At 47.7% G+C, this 13,035-nt stretch overlaps 1 long non-coding RNA gene across 1 annotated transcript; it reads left to right on the top strand.

The window, feature by feature from the left end:
• Window positions 1-332: 332 nt before the first annotated feature.
• LOC107651069 (uncharacterized) lies at window positions 333-9,954 on the top strand. Its single transcript, XR_008916883.1, has 4 exons — window positions 333-455; window positions 4,774-4,843; window positions 9,063-9,164; window positions 9,899-9,954. It is a non-coding gene; the product is annotated as an uncharacterized LOC107651069 (long non-coding RNA).
• The last annotated feature ends 3,081 nt before the right edge of the window (window positions 9,955-13,035 follow it).

Raw genomic sequence — 13,035 nt, 5'->3', positions numbered from 1 at the left:
GGGTGGGACGGAATGCAAATCCTCTGACTGCAATGTAGAGCTTCTCTCAGGCTCGGTGAAGAGCAGCCCACCTCCCTCTACCCCAATTCCCTTCTCCAATCTGGAAACAAGGCGATTCTGTGATGAATTCAGCGCCCAGCTCCGTTCACAGTCACGGAGGGCATCCAGATGCACTTTGCCCCTCCCAAGGAAGAAGCAGCTTTAACTGTATCTCTCTGTTCTTCTCCCTCCTCCCTCTGAAAGGAAGACATCCAATCAGGAGTCAAAATATTGAGGGAAGCCCCTCCCACTCCCTCACACCTCTCAGCCTATCAGGCACTTCAGAACAATGGGCCATTTGTGCGAAAGATTCCACTAAGGAGAATTCCCACATCAAAGGGCTCCCTGACGCCCCTAGCCCCAAAAGGAAGAACATCAAAGGCAAGGAAAGTTGTTGACTTTGCTAACTTTTGGTGGTAAGCCAGGGCCTTCTTTGAATTATTTTGTTTACTGGGCGGAGGAAACAACTTTAGCTGAGTGCGTACAACACCTGGGAACCTCCCCAAATTGGGTGTTTAATAATTATATAAGTTAAGAAGCAGGACTTGACCCCCAGTTCCTCTGAAAAAGATCAGGAGGTTTCAATGGACCACAAGCTTACAGGCGTCCACCTTATAGATGGTGGCTAAGAAGCCAGTGTGATCTCAGGTTATGTTAAGAGAGGCAGAGACCAGGGCAGCTGGGTAGCTCAGTGGATTGAGAGCCAGATCTAGAGAGAGAGGAGGTCTTGAGTTCAAACCTGAGCTCAGACACTGCCTAACTATGTGACCCTGGGCAAGTCACTGAAGCCCAATTGCCTAGCCCTTACCGCTCTTCTGCCTTGGAACCAATGCTTAGGATTGTTTCTAAGATTCCAGGTAAGGATTATTAAAAAACCAAGAAATAAGCAAACAAGGGCAAGGCAGAGGCTGAAGACTAGAGAAGTGTTGGTCCTGCCACACCATGTCCAGTTCAGGCCAGGCCTGCCCTATTGTGTCTAGTTCTTGGAATTCTATTGTAGTAAGAACCATCAAAGAACTGGGTGGAAGAGAGAATAAAGGCGACCTTCCAGTCCTGCCAGCTGGGGGTGCCAAGAAGCTCCCAAGGCTTTCTGGGCATGGCGCTGTCTCCACTTTCCCCAGGGGCGCCATCTTTCCCTTTCATTTGCATCTCTCAGCTCAGATTTGCATGGCTTTGTGTCTGTTTCTGTGTGTGCCTATTATTTCCATTGAGGAGATGAAAGGCAGGCAGGGACCCTCCTCTGCTTTGCACTCCCAATTGTTGGTGCCCAATAAATGCTGGTAAATCCGTTTCTTTCCCATCAAGCCTTGATCACTTCCATCCTTACAGGGGTGAGTAATTAGAGATTAGAGGAAAGGGAGCTCCGGGAAGAGCAGGAAGCTCAAGGGCTCCAGGTGGGGCACTGATCGGCAAGGGCGGCAAAGAAAAGGGAAAGCCTGGATCCAAGGGCAGCCAGCCTTCCTTGGATCCCTTCCCAGAAGGAGGAAGTCAGCATGATTAGATTAGCAAGGTCTTTGGGGTCACCCTTCACGTTTATCCCGTTCACACGAAAACCAGAGCCTTCCTGGAGTCATCTCGAAAGCTCACAGAAGCAGGAAGCCAACGAGTCCCACTCTGTCATTTTTCAGAAGTGGAAACTGAGGCATGGAGCTCTGAGAGGACTTGGCCCAGGTCCCACAGGCACCTGACTCCAGCCAGGATTGTTTTCATTGTCCAGTCTTGCTCCTGCCTGATCACAGATGACAAACTGACTGTGTCAGTAACATCCATGACAAATGGTCCCAGAGCTTCCGCTTGAAGACTTCCAGGGAAGGGACGGGAAGCTCACTACCTCCATGGCAGCCACTGTGGAACAGCTCAGATACAAAGCAGCTCTTTACACCAGGAGCAGTTTCTCCCACTTTTCTTCCAGTTCTGGGCTCCGAGGAATTGCAGAAGCCTCATTCCTTTTGGACAGAACAGCCCTTAACGCCCCCCCCCCCCAGTCTTGTCTCTCCTGGACTAAACAGCCCCTGCTCCTTTGCCTTTTCTTTATATGGCCTGAACTACTCAGAACTATGAACAGCTAGGAGGTACGATGGATAGAGTACAGGGCCTGGAGCCAGGAAGATCTGAGTTCAAATCAGGCCTCAGACACTTATTGGCTGTGTAACCTTGGACAAGTCCCTGTTTGCCTCAGTTTCTTTATCTGTAAAAGGAACTGGAGAAGGAAATGGCAAATCACTCCAGTATCTTTGCCAAGAAAACCCCCATGGGGCCATGAAGAGTCAGTACACAACTGAAACTATGGAACAATAAAAACTTAGAAGTCAGGATTTGAACTGAGATCCTCTCACTTGAACTCTAGTAGAATAAAGGAAAGTTTCAGGGGTCACTGTGGAAAGGGGGAGCAGAAGAAAGTACTGACTGGAGGATTAAGGCTGTGGGAATGGGGCTGGAAGATGCCACCCAGCATTTTCCTCCATCTTAACTTTCTTCCGTGGATTCCCAGGCATCTGGCATGGCTCAGGTCCCCAGGTCAGGGGGTGTATTGGGGCAGCCCCCCACAAAGGGAGAAGGATGGCCACAGGGCTGTGGAAGCTCAGGGGCAGTGAGCTGGCTGGTGCTAGTGGGGAAGGAGGGACGAGGACAGGACACGCACTCTTGGCTTATCAGCATCTCATGGGAAGCCCTGGCATTTGTCTCATGCCTACTGCATAGGTCTGGAGGCTGGGAGTCCTCTGATGCCCTCTAATTCCAAGGGCTGCACTTCTTAGGGGACTGGCTCTGCTCTGAGAGATTCTTCTCTCCCCAGGGCAGCGCAGGGTCCTAAAAGACTCTTCCTGACTAGGGAGAACATCAAAGAAATTCCATGAGTGCCAGAGTCCATTTGTGGGCTCAGGTGCTGGCCCTGGTCATCCAGATTGAGAGAAGTAAGAGAGGCCGCCCAGGAGAGTTGGCAAACTGGCTCCTGGTCCTGTGCCTCCTCCAGTGGCCCCATCAATTCCTTTCTGCCTCAGGCAGAGCAGACGGTGCTACAGGGGAATTCTGGGCAGAAGCATGGTTCCAGTCTTCCCACTTTCCTCCTTCCTCTCCACTGCCAAGATTCCTGAGGCTGAGCAGAGGATGGCACGGAAGAGCAGAGGATGCTAGTGGCTGAGGGGCCCCAGGTGTGGGTAGTGGGTCAGGGACCCAGGAGGGAAGGAAGTTCAGAAGGAAAGAAGAGACTAGATCTGAACCAAATGGGGTCTTTGTGGTCATTCAGTCCAAGCCCTTCATTTTGCAGAAAAGGAAACTGAGACCCAAAATGGGATTATGGAGCTAGAAACCCTTAAGACTAGAGCTCAAAAACCAAGGGGCTCCTCTGGCCTTTTGGGAAGCTTACCGAGAAGCCTGGTGGAGGCAGGGGCAGGTAATGTCAGTTGTTTCAGTCATGTCCCCTTCTTTGGGACCCCCCTTGGGATTTTCTTGGCTAATGGACATACTGGAATGGTTTGCCATTTCCTTCTCCAGCTCATTGTCCAGATAAAGAAACTGAGGCAAACAGACTTAAATGACTTTCCCAGGGTCACAAAGCCAGTAAGTATCTGAGACCAGATTTAAACTCAAGGAAGTATGTTTTCCAGATTCTAGACCCGGTGCCCTATCCACTGTGCCATCTTGCTGCCCCAACTGCCCGGATAGCTAATAGACCCTTTAGGTTTGCTATGCACTGTCCAGATGTTATTGTGGGGCCTCTGGAGCCAGGAGCAGAGGAGCTGGGGCACCCTGGTCACAAGTGGAGCCCCAATCTGGAGGTCAGGTCATCGCCTCCAAGACTCTCATTTTACAGATGAGGAAACTGAGGCCCAGAGAGGAGACTTATGAGGGTGCCTAGCCCTGCCCCTCACTTTGCAGATGCTGTCTTTCCCCAATCCTTCTACACTCCAGTTTCTTTCCTCTGTTGACTAGAACCTCCTTATACTGTCTGGAGCTTGTTCATCCATGGCTCTTTGCATGTTCTCTCCCACCTGATGCAGAGCCCTGGTGGGGCAGGGTCTGTGTTTGACTTTCTTGGCATTCAGGGCCCCTTGCACAGTCCTGAGTATGAGGAGCCTCTCTACCTCAGATTTGTCCAGCCTGCAGAGGGCAGAAGTAGGCTGATGAGAAGTCCCATCCCTCCTTGTGGCCACTGGATCCCAGCCAGGATGGGAGATTAGACTGCAGAGGAGATCTTGGGTCCAAAGCCAGGCATTAGGAGGGGCAAAGACCCATCATTTGGAGTCCAGCAACTCGTGAGGCTAAGTCAACCCTGTCAACAAATTAGGGAGGTGGGCTGGGAGGGTATAAGGAGCACTGGATTTGGAGTTCGAATCCTGGAGTACCACTCAGTTGGGATTTGGTTGTGTCTGACTCTTGACCTCATCTATAAAATGAGTGGAGACAACTGAGCCACCACTTCCTTTTTTGTACCCTTTCCTTTCCAAATTAGACAATCTTTGGCACATCTCTTACCTCCGGCCTTTTGCAGAGACCATCTCCCATGCCCAAGAGGCGCTCCCTTCCTGTGTCTGCCTTTGAAATCCATCTTTTTTCACAAGCTCCAGCTAAGATCTGCCATTTCCTTTTCCAGCTCATTTGGCAGACGAGGAACTGAGGCAAACAGGATTAAGGATTTACCCAGGGTCATACAGCTAGGAAGTGTCTGAGGCCAGATTGAAACTCTTGGCCAAGACACTTGCCAGCTCATTCTCTCTTCTCCCGCTCATTTTACAGATGAAGAAACTGAGTCAAATAGAGGGAAGTGTCTCACTCAGGACCACACAGCTAACGTGTCTTAAGCCAGGTTGTATTCATCCCCAAACCCGTCCTTTGCTCCTTCTAGGCAGAGAGGGAACCCTTGAGTGTTTGTTACATGGTTTAAAGGTGGCAGAGGGAGACCCCCGTGGACTGTTCTTACAGAGTCAAACAGAAAGCTGGGCGTGTGAACAGCTACTTTTCCCCTTTCTTTGTCTGACTTCAGGTTTTATCTGACCTCATCTATAGGAATACATTCCTTTTTACTGTTAAGGGTCTCTGGGGCCCAACTGAGGGGGATTATAAGGAAGAAGCTTCTCTGGGGGCCCTGGAATGGCCAAGGACAAGCTCATGGGAGCATCACTTTCTGGGATCCCTGCTTCCTGGACAGAGGAGGCTTGGGAGTCTCCATATAAAGGTTGTCTATTGGGATAGACGTGGGATGTTAGCTAACATGGGGTGGACTTTGGCAAATCTCTCTATCTCTCTGTCTCTGTCTCTCTCTTTTCTCAGTCCTCTCTCCCCCTCTCTGTTCTCTCTCTCTCTGTCTCTCTCTGTCTGTCTGTCTCTCTGTCTCTGTCCCTTTCTCTGTCCTCTCTCTCTGTCTGTCTCTCTCTTTTCTCAGTCCTCCCTCTCTCTGTTCTCTGTCTCTGTCTCTCTTTTTTCTCTGTCCTCTCTGTCTGTCTCTCTCTTTTCTCAGTCCTCCCTCTCTCTGTTCTCTGTCTCTGTCTCTCTTTTTTCTCTGTCCTCTCTGTCTGTCTCTCTCTTTTCTCAGTCCTCTCTCTCTCTGTTCTTCTCTCTGTCTCTGTCTCTCTCTTTTTTTCTCTGTCTCTCTCTCTCTGTCTCTCTGTCTCTGTCCCTTTCTCTGTCCTCTCTCTCCCTCTCTCTGTTCTCTCTCTGTCTCTGTCACTCTGTCTGTCTCTCTGTCCTTTCCCCCCTCTGTCTCTCTGTCTCTTTTTCTCTGTCCTCTCTCTCTTTCTCTGTCCTTCTCTGTGTGTGTCTCCTCTCTCTCTGTCTCTCCCTCTGTCTGTCACACACACACACACACACACACACACACACACACACACACACACACACACACACTGTTTGATGCTGATAATTCGAGGATTGATGCCAGAATATCTCTGGTCCCTTCTGTGACCATCACTTGTCACATTATCCGTATGCACTTGCCTCCCAGTCCTGGGATGTGCTTTTCCTTAAAGCCCTGTAAGAGTCATTCCAAAGGGACCAGGGCATGCACGATGCAGGGCATCATTCACTGGAGGCTTGGGGCAAGGAAACTGCCTTCAGATCCCACTTCTGACACTGACTAGCAGCCTGACCATAGGAAAGTCATTTCCTTATTCTACACCTCAGTTTTCTCCTCTGTAAAACGGGAAAATCCAAAGCACCCCCTCTCACGTTGTTGGGAGATGATGCCCATGAAGGGCTCTTTAAACTTTCACCCTTTTCTAAATGTCCAAAGCTAACCCTGCTGCTGCGACCAGGACAAGGACGACCGACAGTGGTGCTTGGATGCCCGACAGGAAGAGACTCGCCCGGAAAATCTTGAGCCATAAAGACAGATTCGGATCCCAATTTAATTTTATTGGCTCAATATTGAAGTGGAATAAACAGAGCTGGGAAAGTAGGCACCTGCTGGGCCACCTGGCAGAAGGTTATTCATTTCCCCGGACTCCCAAACTTGCTCTCCTTCCCCCAGGACATGGAAAGTGTGGGGTTGGCATGTGGTGGGGGACGGCAGGGGAGCTGGGAGGACTTCTCTTAAAATTAATGAAGCATCCCATCCGAATGCCCATTTGGCACAATTTCCAGTTTAACCAAAACAGTTGAAGAACTCAGTCCCAAGGCTCTGACTCAACCCTTACCTTCTGTCTTGGAGTCAATACTATGTATTGGTTCTAGGGCAGAAGAGTAGTAAGGGCTGGACCATGGGAGTCAAGTGACTTGCCCAGGGTCACACAGCTGGGAAGTGTCTGAGGTCAGATTTGAACCCAGGACCTCCCATCTCTAGGCCTGGATCTCCATCCACTAAACTACCCAGCTGCCCTTGTTCAGTCTTTTCAATTATGCCCGACTCTTTGTGGCCCTGTTTCAGATTTTCCTGGAAAAGGTGCTGGAGTAGTTGGCCATTTCCTTCTTCAGCTCATTTTACAGATGAGGAGACTGAGGCAAACAACTGGCCCAGGATCACATGGCTAAAAAATGTGTCAGATTAGATTTGAGCCTCGATTTCCTGATTCCAGGCCTGGTGCTCTGTCTGCTGCACTGCCTCAATGTCAGAAGATACTTCCTAACAAGTGTAGGAGTAAAAAAAAAGCTGTCCCAAAGTAGATTAGGAGAAGCGGGGGCCCCTTCCTTGGAGCTCTTCAAGCAGAAGCTAAGAGATTCCTTGTTGAGGATGCTGAAGAGAAGATGGATACGGCATGGAGGTCCAGTCCAGATCAGAGAGCCTGCGATTCTCTTGAGGCCTGCCTCCATGCAGACTCCTTTGAGACCAAGCTAAATAATTCCTCTGCCATTTTTTGACAGCAACTCCCGAGTCTTCTCTTCTCCAGGCTAAACATCTCTGGTATCTTCAGCTCATGGCATCTTTCTCAATCTCCCCATCACTCAGTCACCCTACACTTGAGAGCTTTACTTCCAGTCTTTTCTAACATGCATTACCCAGAAATGAACACAATGCTCTACATGTGCCAAGTCCAGTGGAATGATCAGCTCGCCCATTCTAGTTCAGATTCTCCTCAATTAGCTCAATAACCCCAAAGCAGCCCAAAGAGATCTGTTCAGCAATTTACACAGGGAAGACCAAGTGGATGAAACAACAGCTGTGGCATACAGTTGGATGAGCATGTAGCTCACAGTGCCTCCTTTGAATTAGCCCAGTTAGGCATGAGCTCCCCCCCCCTCCCATATTTCATACTGTTGCCCTATGTTGAGTTTGCTGTCCAAAGCAGTTCCCTGATCATTTTGCCTTGGTGATGTCTGACTGTGCCTCCCACATTCTTATGTGCACAGTTGAATTTTGAGTCCAAATGGCAGACTATATTTGCCCCCATTCGATTTCCTTCTCTGTGATTGTTATCCAAGATAGATGGACCCATGGACTAATTCAACAACATGTTCATCCGACTGTGTGTCCCAGCTGGGGCAGTGGGTGTTGTTTCATCTACTTAGTTTTCCCTGTGTGAATTGCTGGACAGTTCTCTGGGGAGTGTTTTATTGTTGGTGGTGAGCTAATAGAGGAGGATCTGGAGTCATCTGAGTTTTGATGCCACCATATAACGCCATCTGCAATTAGGAGCTACTGCAGGATCTTCTCATCTATAGGTGATTTCTGTACATGCACACATACATATATACATATGAATACACACACACACACACACACACACACACACACACACACACACACATAAACTTCCCACCTCCCATTTGGCTGCTATAAATCACCCTCCTTTGCAGCAGGAAGCGTCTTCATCAAGAACACCTCCCTCCTTTACATCCTGCTCAATCTCGGCCAACAGTTGACCATTGGGCAAAGATATCCTTCTGATAGCATCTCTCACTGAATCTTACCGCTTTTAGAATGGGTCCTGTGTACATACAAGTAGGGAAAATGGGTATAAGGAAATCTATAATCCCCCCAATCGATAGTCTGCTCATGTAGCAAGACTATGAGATAAGCAATATGGAGAGCAGCCTTGAACCTTGTCTTCCATTTCTACTGTACACAATGTGGACTGTTTACAGCAATGGAAAGGGAGTTGGTTTTCTAGCAACCAGTTATTGGGGAGATTCTGGACTACAAGGGAGCACTCCAAGCCTGAAGCACCGTATAGGTGAGAGGGACAGGGCTGACTAGAATGGGAAGGGGAACAAAGAAAGAAATGGGAAAGAAGAGATTTGCCTATTTATAGATGCGAGCACGAGACCTTTGGGCTCTGGGTTTTCTATCTGGTGAAATAAGACCTGTTGTGCATATTTGGGTTTAAAAAAAGGGTGAGGATGACAGATGGAGAGCCTGAACAGTGCCCTAGTAACCAGAGATTGTTAAAAGCCTCAGAGGAAGATCTCTGATAGGCTGCATAGACACCTTCCTCCTCATACAGTTATGGTGGATTTAGGAGCAAGAAACTCACAGGACGAGAAGGCAGGGACATTGTTTCCTGCATCCCTGGAAGGTGGTGCAACAACACTGAGATTATGGATGCATTAAATATTGAAAAATGATCCTAAATGGATTTCTTTCCTCTTCATAGATTCGGCCCATCATTGTAGCTCATCTAGATCTTTTTGGATCCTGACCCCGAAGTCCATCCAACTACGTCATCCCTGCCAATTTTGTATGCCCTGTAAATTTGGTGAGCATGCCCTCATTCACGCCACTGATAAAAATGCTGAACAGCATGAGTCCAAGCCAGATCTCTACACCACTCCACTAAATCTAGGCCTCCCAGCTGCCATGTACCCATCAGCCACTGTCCTTATGGTCCAATCACTCAAGAATTCTGACTGTACCCAATGGGGCTACTTACCATCTAGTGCCCAGCTCTCAATCTCCCCACATGTATCTATGAGAAGATATCTGAGATAAAGGCAAAAGCTTTTCTAAAAACTGGCTATATGATGTGTATGTAGGGTGAGAGTAGTTATCCCGAGGCCCATGAACTTGTCTTTAAATATTCTGATCATTGTATTTCAATATAATCAATTTCCTTTGTGATCCGATCTCTTAATATTTCATGAATTTTAAACCATTATTCTAAGAAGGAATCTACAGGCTTTACCAAACTACTGTCCCAGGGAGCCATGACACCAAAAAAAAACATTATGACCCCCTGGCAATGCCCTGATCACCAGGTTAGAAAACCCATCAAGCAAAAGTAATGTGGTGAATCTGACATGACTATTTCTAGGTGAAGCCAAGCTGGCTGACCCTTAGTGATCATTACTTCACCCCTCACCCCTACTAGAGGTTCACAAACCATTCCTTAAATGCTATGCATTAGTAGTCCTTTGCAGAGGTGAGAGGTCCCTGGGGTTATTAATCAATTTGTTGATTTTTTTCTTCTGCTTTTTCTTTTGAAAAATTCAGATTCCACCACTTCTTTCTCTGAAGGCAGATGACATCAATAAAATCTATTTCAAAAACAATGTCTTAGAATTCTGCAAGAAGGGGGCAGCTGGGTAGCTCAGTGGATTGAGAGCCAGCCCTAGAGATGGGAGGTAATAGGTTCAAATCTGGCCTCAGACACTTCCCAGCTGGGTGACCCTGGGGAAGTCACTTAACCCCCATTGCCTAGCCCTGACCACTCTTCTGCCTTGGAGCCAATACACAGTATTGACTCCAAGATGGAAGGTAAGGGTTTAAAAAAAAAAAGAATTCTGCAAGAAAAGCAAAGGGTGTGCTGGAGCCAGCTCTAACCAGCCTAGAAGAGCTGACAGATGATCACCACAAATCAGGGCTGTGTTCTAAATTCAGATTAAGCTTAAAAGTGTGTATATACATTCCATCTCCCCATGCCCCCCCCCCCCCAGTCCTAGTGGTTAAATGTTTACTGGCACACCTCTGATTGAAGGCAAGCATATTGGTCTATTGTTCAAAGTCCCCACCCTGTCTTCCTCTCCTCTACTGCACACCTATAATGCTCTAGGACCTCTCCCATTCACCCTGATTTTCCCAGAAATCAATGATAGCACTTTAATCATCGCACCTGACAATTTCTTCAGCACCTTGGGATGTAGTTTGTCTGGGCCTGGTGACGTGAATCATAGAGGACAGTCAGGGACTCTCTTGCCATCTTCTCACTTTGGTTTCCATTTCCTACTAACCCCTTCCATCCTCAGTTCCTAAGTCATAGCAGAAGCAAGAAAAGGGACGTCCTACATCTGGATGGTGCAATGGAGCAAGGGGATAGAGACAGCTTTTTGCAGTCTGTAATTTGATAATAGAAACTCACACAAACATGGCCCTTTGGGATTCCCATGGAGTGTTTTTTTTTTCTTTTCTCCTTTCTCACAACCCTGAGACAGATAGTGAAAACATCATGGTCCAAAATGGAAGTGATAATCCATGTATGGCCCAGATCAAATTGCTTACCATCTCCAAGCAGGGGAAGGGAAGAAAGGGAAGGATCTGTTTGGAACTTATGATTTCAGAAAATTTATGTTGGAAATTATTTTTACATGTAATTGGGAAAAGAAAATATCTTAATAAAAAAAAAGAAAATATTATGGTTCCCTTTTTGTACATGAGGAAACTGAGGTTCATAGACTCGAATCCAGCTATTCCAAAGCCCAAGTCTGAAGCTGTTTCTATTATATTCCATTGCCAAATTGGATATCTGTCTCCCCTGGATTCCTGACCCCTCCTTTCCCCAAGACTGTAAGCTCTTAGAGGGTGACTTTTTGTCAAATCTATGCTTGTTTCCTCAGTACCTTTGTGGTTGTTTAGTTATTTTTCAGTCATGCCTGTCTCTCCTTGACACCATTTGGGGTTTTCTAGGCAAAGATGCTAGGGCAGCTTGCCATTTCCTTGTCCAGATCAGTTTACAGATGAGGAAACTGAGGCAAATAGGGTTAAGTGACTTGGCCAGGGTCACACAGCTAGTAAGTGTCTGAGGCTGTATTTGAACTCAGGAAGATGAGTCTTCCTGACTCCTGATTCCAAGCCAAGTGCTGTACCATTGTGCCACTTCACTGCCCATTTCCACTATACTATAGGGCCAAATTGGATCTCTCCCCAGGATTCTGTCCACCCCAGATGGTAAGCCTTTAGAGGGTAGGCTCTGTGTCATATCTCCTCCTTTGACTCTTCATGACCACATTTGAGGTTTTCTTGGCAAAGTTACTGGAGTGGTTTGCCATTTCCTTCTCCATCTCATGTGACAGATGAGGAAACTGAGGCAAACAGGGTGAAGTGACTTGCCCAGGGTCATATAGCTACTAAGAGCCTAGTGAAGGGCTTTGTGTATCTAACAGGGCCAATAGCACTGGCCCCCTGACTCCACTGACTCTGAGCTTGAGCTCAATCCCCAAAGATTAGCACCTTGAACGACCTAGCAAACTCTTCTTGTTCCTCGTGCTGGGGGTCTACCTCCAAGAAGCCTGGCACTCGGGACAGGAAGAGCCAGCCTCCTTAGCAAACTGTTGGGAGAATGAGGAGAAATGGTTTCGGGCCTCTTTGGGTTCTGCCTAGATGGAACCACAGTCTTCTTTGGACTTCCAGTCAAGGAGAGGGCATTTCTCTCCAACAACAGCCATCACCAGCCCATCAGCCGGAAGCAGGACTTAGGTCTGGCTCCCTCTTTTCTTCTAAGGCACAGATGGCCAAACAACAATGCCCAGAGATGGGCATTTATAGGCTTGGTGGCACCTTCATGAATCTCAGAGTTTCTGGACCAGATGCCAATTACAGGACGAGATTTCTGCAATCCTCTCTTCTAACAACAGAAAGCAAAAATCTGGCCTCAGACACTTTCCAGCTGTGTGACCCTGGGCAAGTCACTTGACCCCCATTGCCTAGCCCTTAGCGCTCTTCTGCCTTGGAACCAGTACACGGTATTGACTCCAAGATGGAACGTAAGGGTTTAAAAAAAAAAAAGAACAGAAGGCGAGGATGGGTTGAAGTCAGCTCAAATGGACTCAGGGGAGCTGATTGTTAAATTTTCAGGGTATTTATGCCTCAGAAATCGGCAAATGCTACAAATTAGGGCTTGATTTATGACTTTGTTGATTGTTGAGACTTGAGAAAGTGATGGAGAAAATGTCAATAATGTAGATTAAACTGAAAAGTGTGTCCTGCGTGCATTGTCTGTTCCCCCTCCCCCAGGCAGTTGTTAAAGCGTGTACCAGCATCCCCCCTGGGAGATGGGCATCACCACCACTAGTGCTACATGGACTAGAGAAGATGAGAGAGCCAGGCATGGCTGGCCAGGAGATCAGGACTTTGGGAGATGCTCAGCCAGTGCAGGGCTGGGATGAATGTGAAGAATCTACTCAGCATTCCTACACAATTGCCTTTAGCTCCCAGGAGAGGACGCTGGGTAGTGCTTCATGTTTTAGGTATTTGTGCATGCTGGCTTATGAGTTTTAAGCATTTCTTCTGTGCTAAAGGAAATATGATTTCTTCGATTTAGATCTCAAAGGACCTCAGGCTGTACCTACCCACTTTTCAGATGAGGAAAGTGATCCACAGAGAGGTTAAGTGACTTGACCAGGGTCATACAATTA

Source organism: Monodelphis domestica, chromosome 2 (genome assembly GCF_027887165.1).
Source record: "Monodelphis domestica isolate mMonDom1 chromosome 2, mMonDom1.pri, whole genome shotgun sequence".
NCBI classification, from domain to species: Eukaryota; Metazoa; Chordata; class Mammalia; order Didelphimorphia; family Didelphidae; genus Monodelphis; species Monodelphis domestica.
Note: the sequence above shows the minus strand (reverse complement) of the source record. Positions and strands in the feature narration are given on the sequence as shown.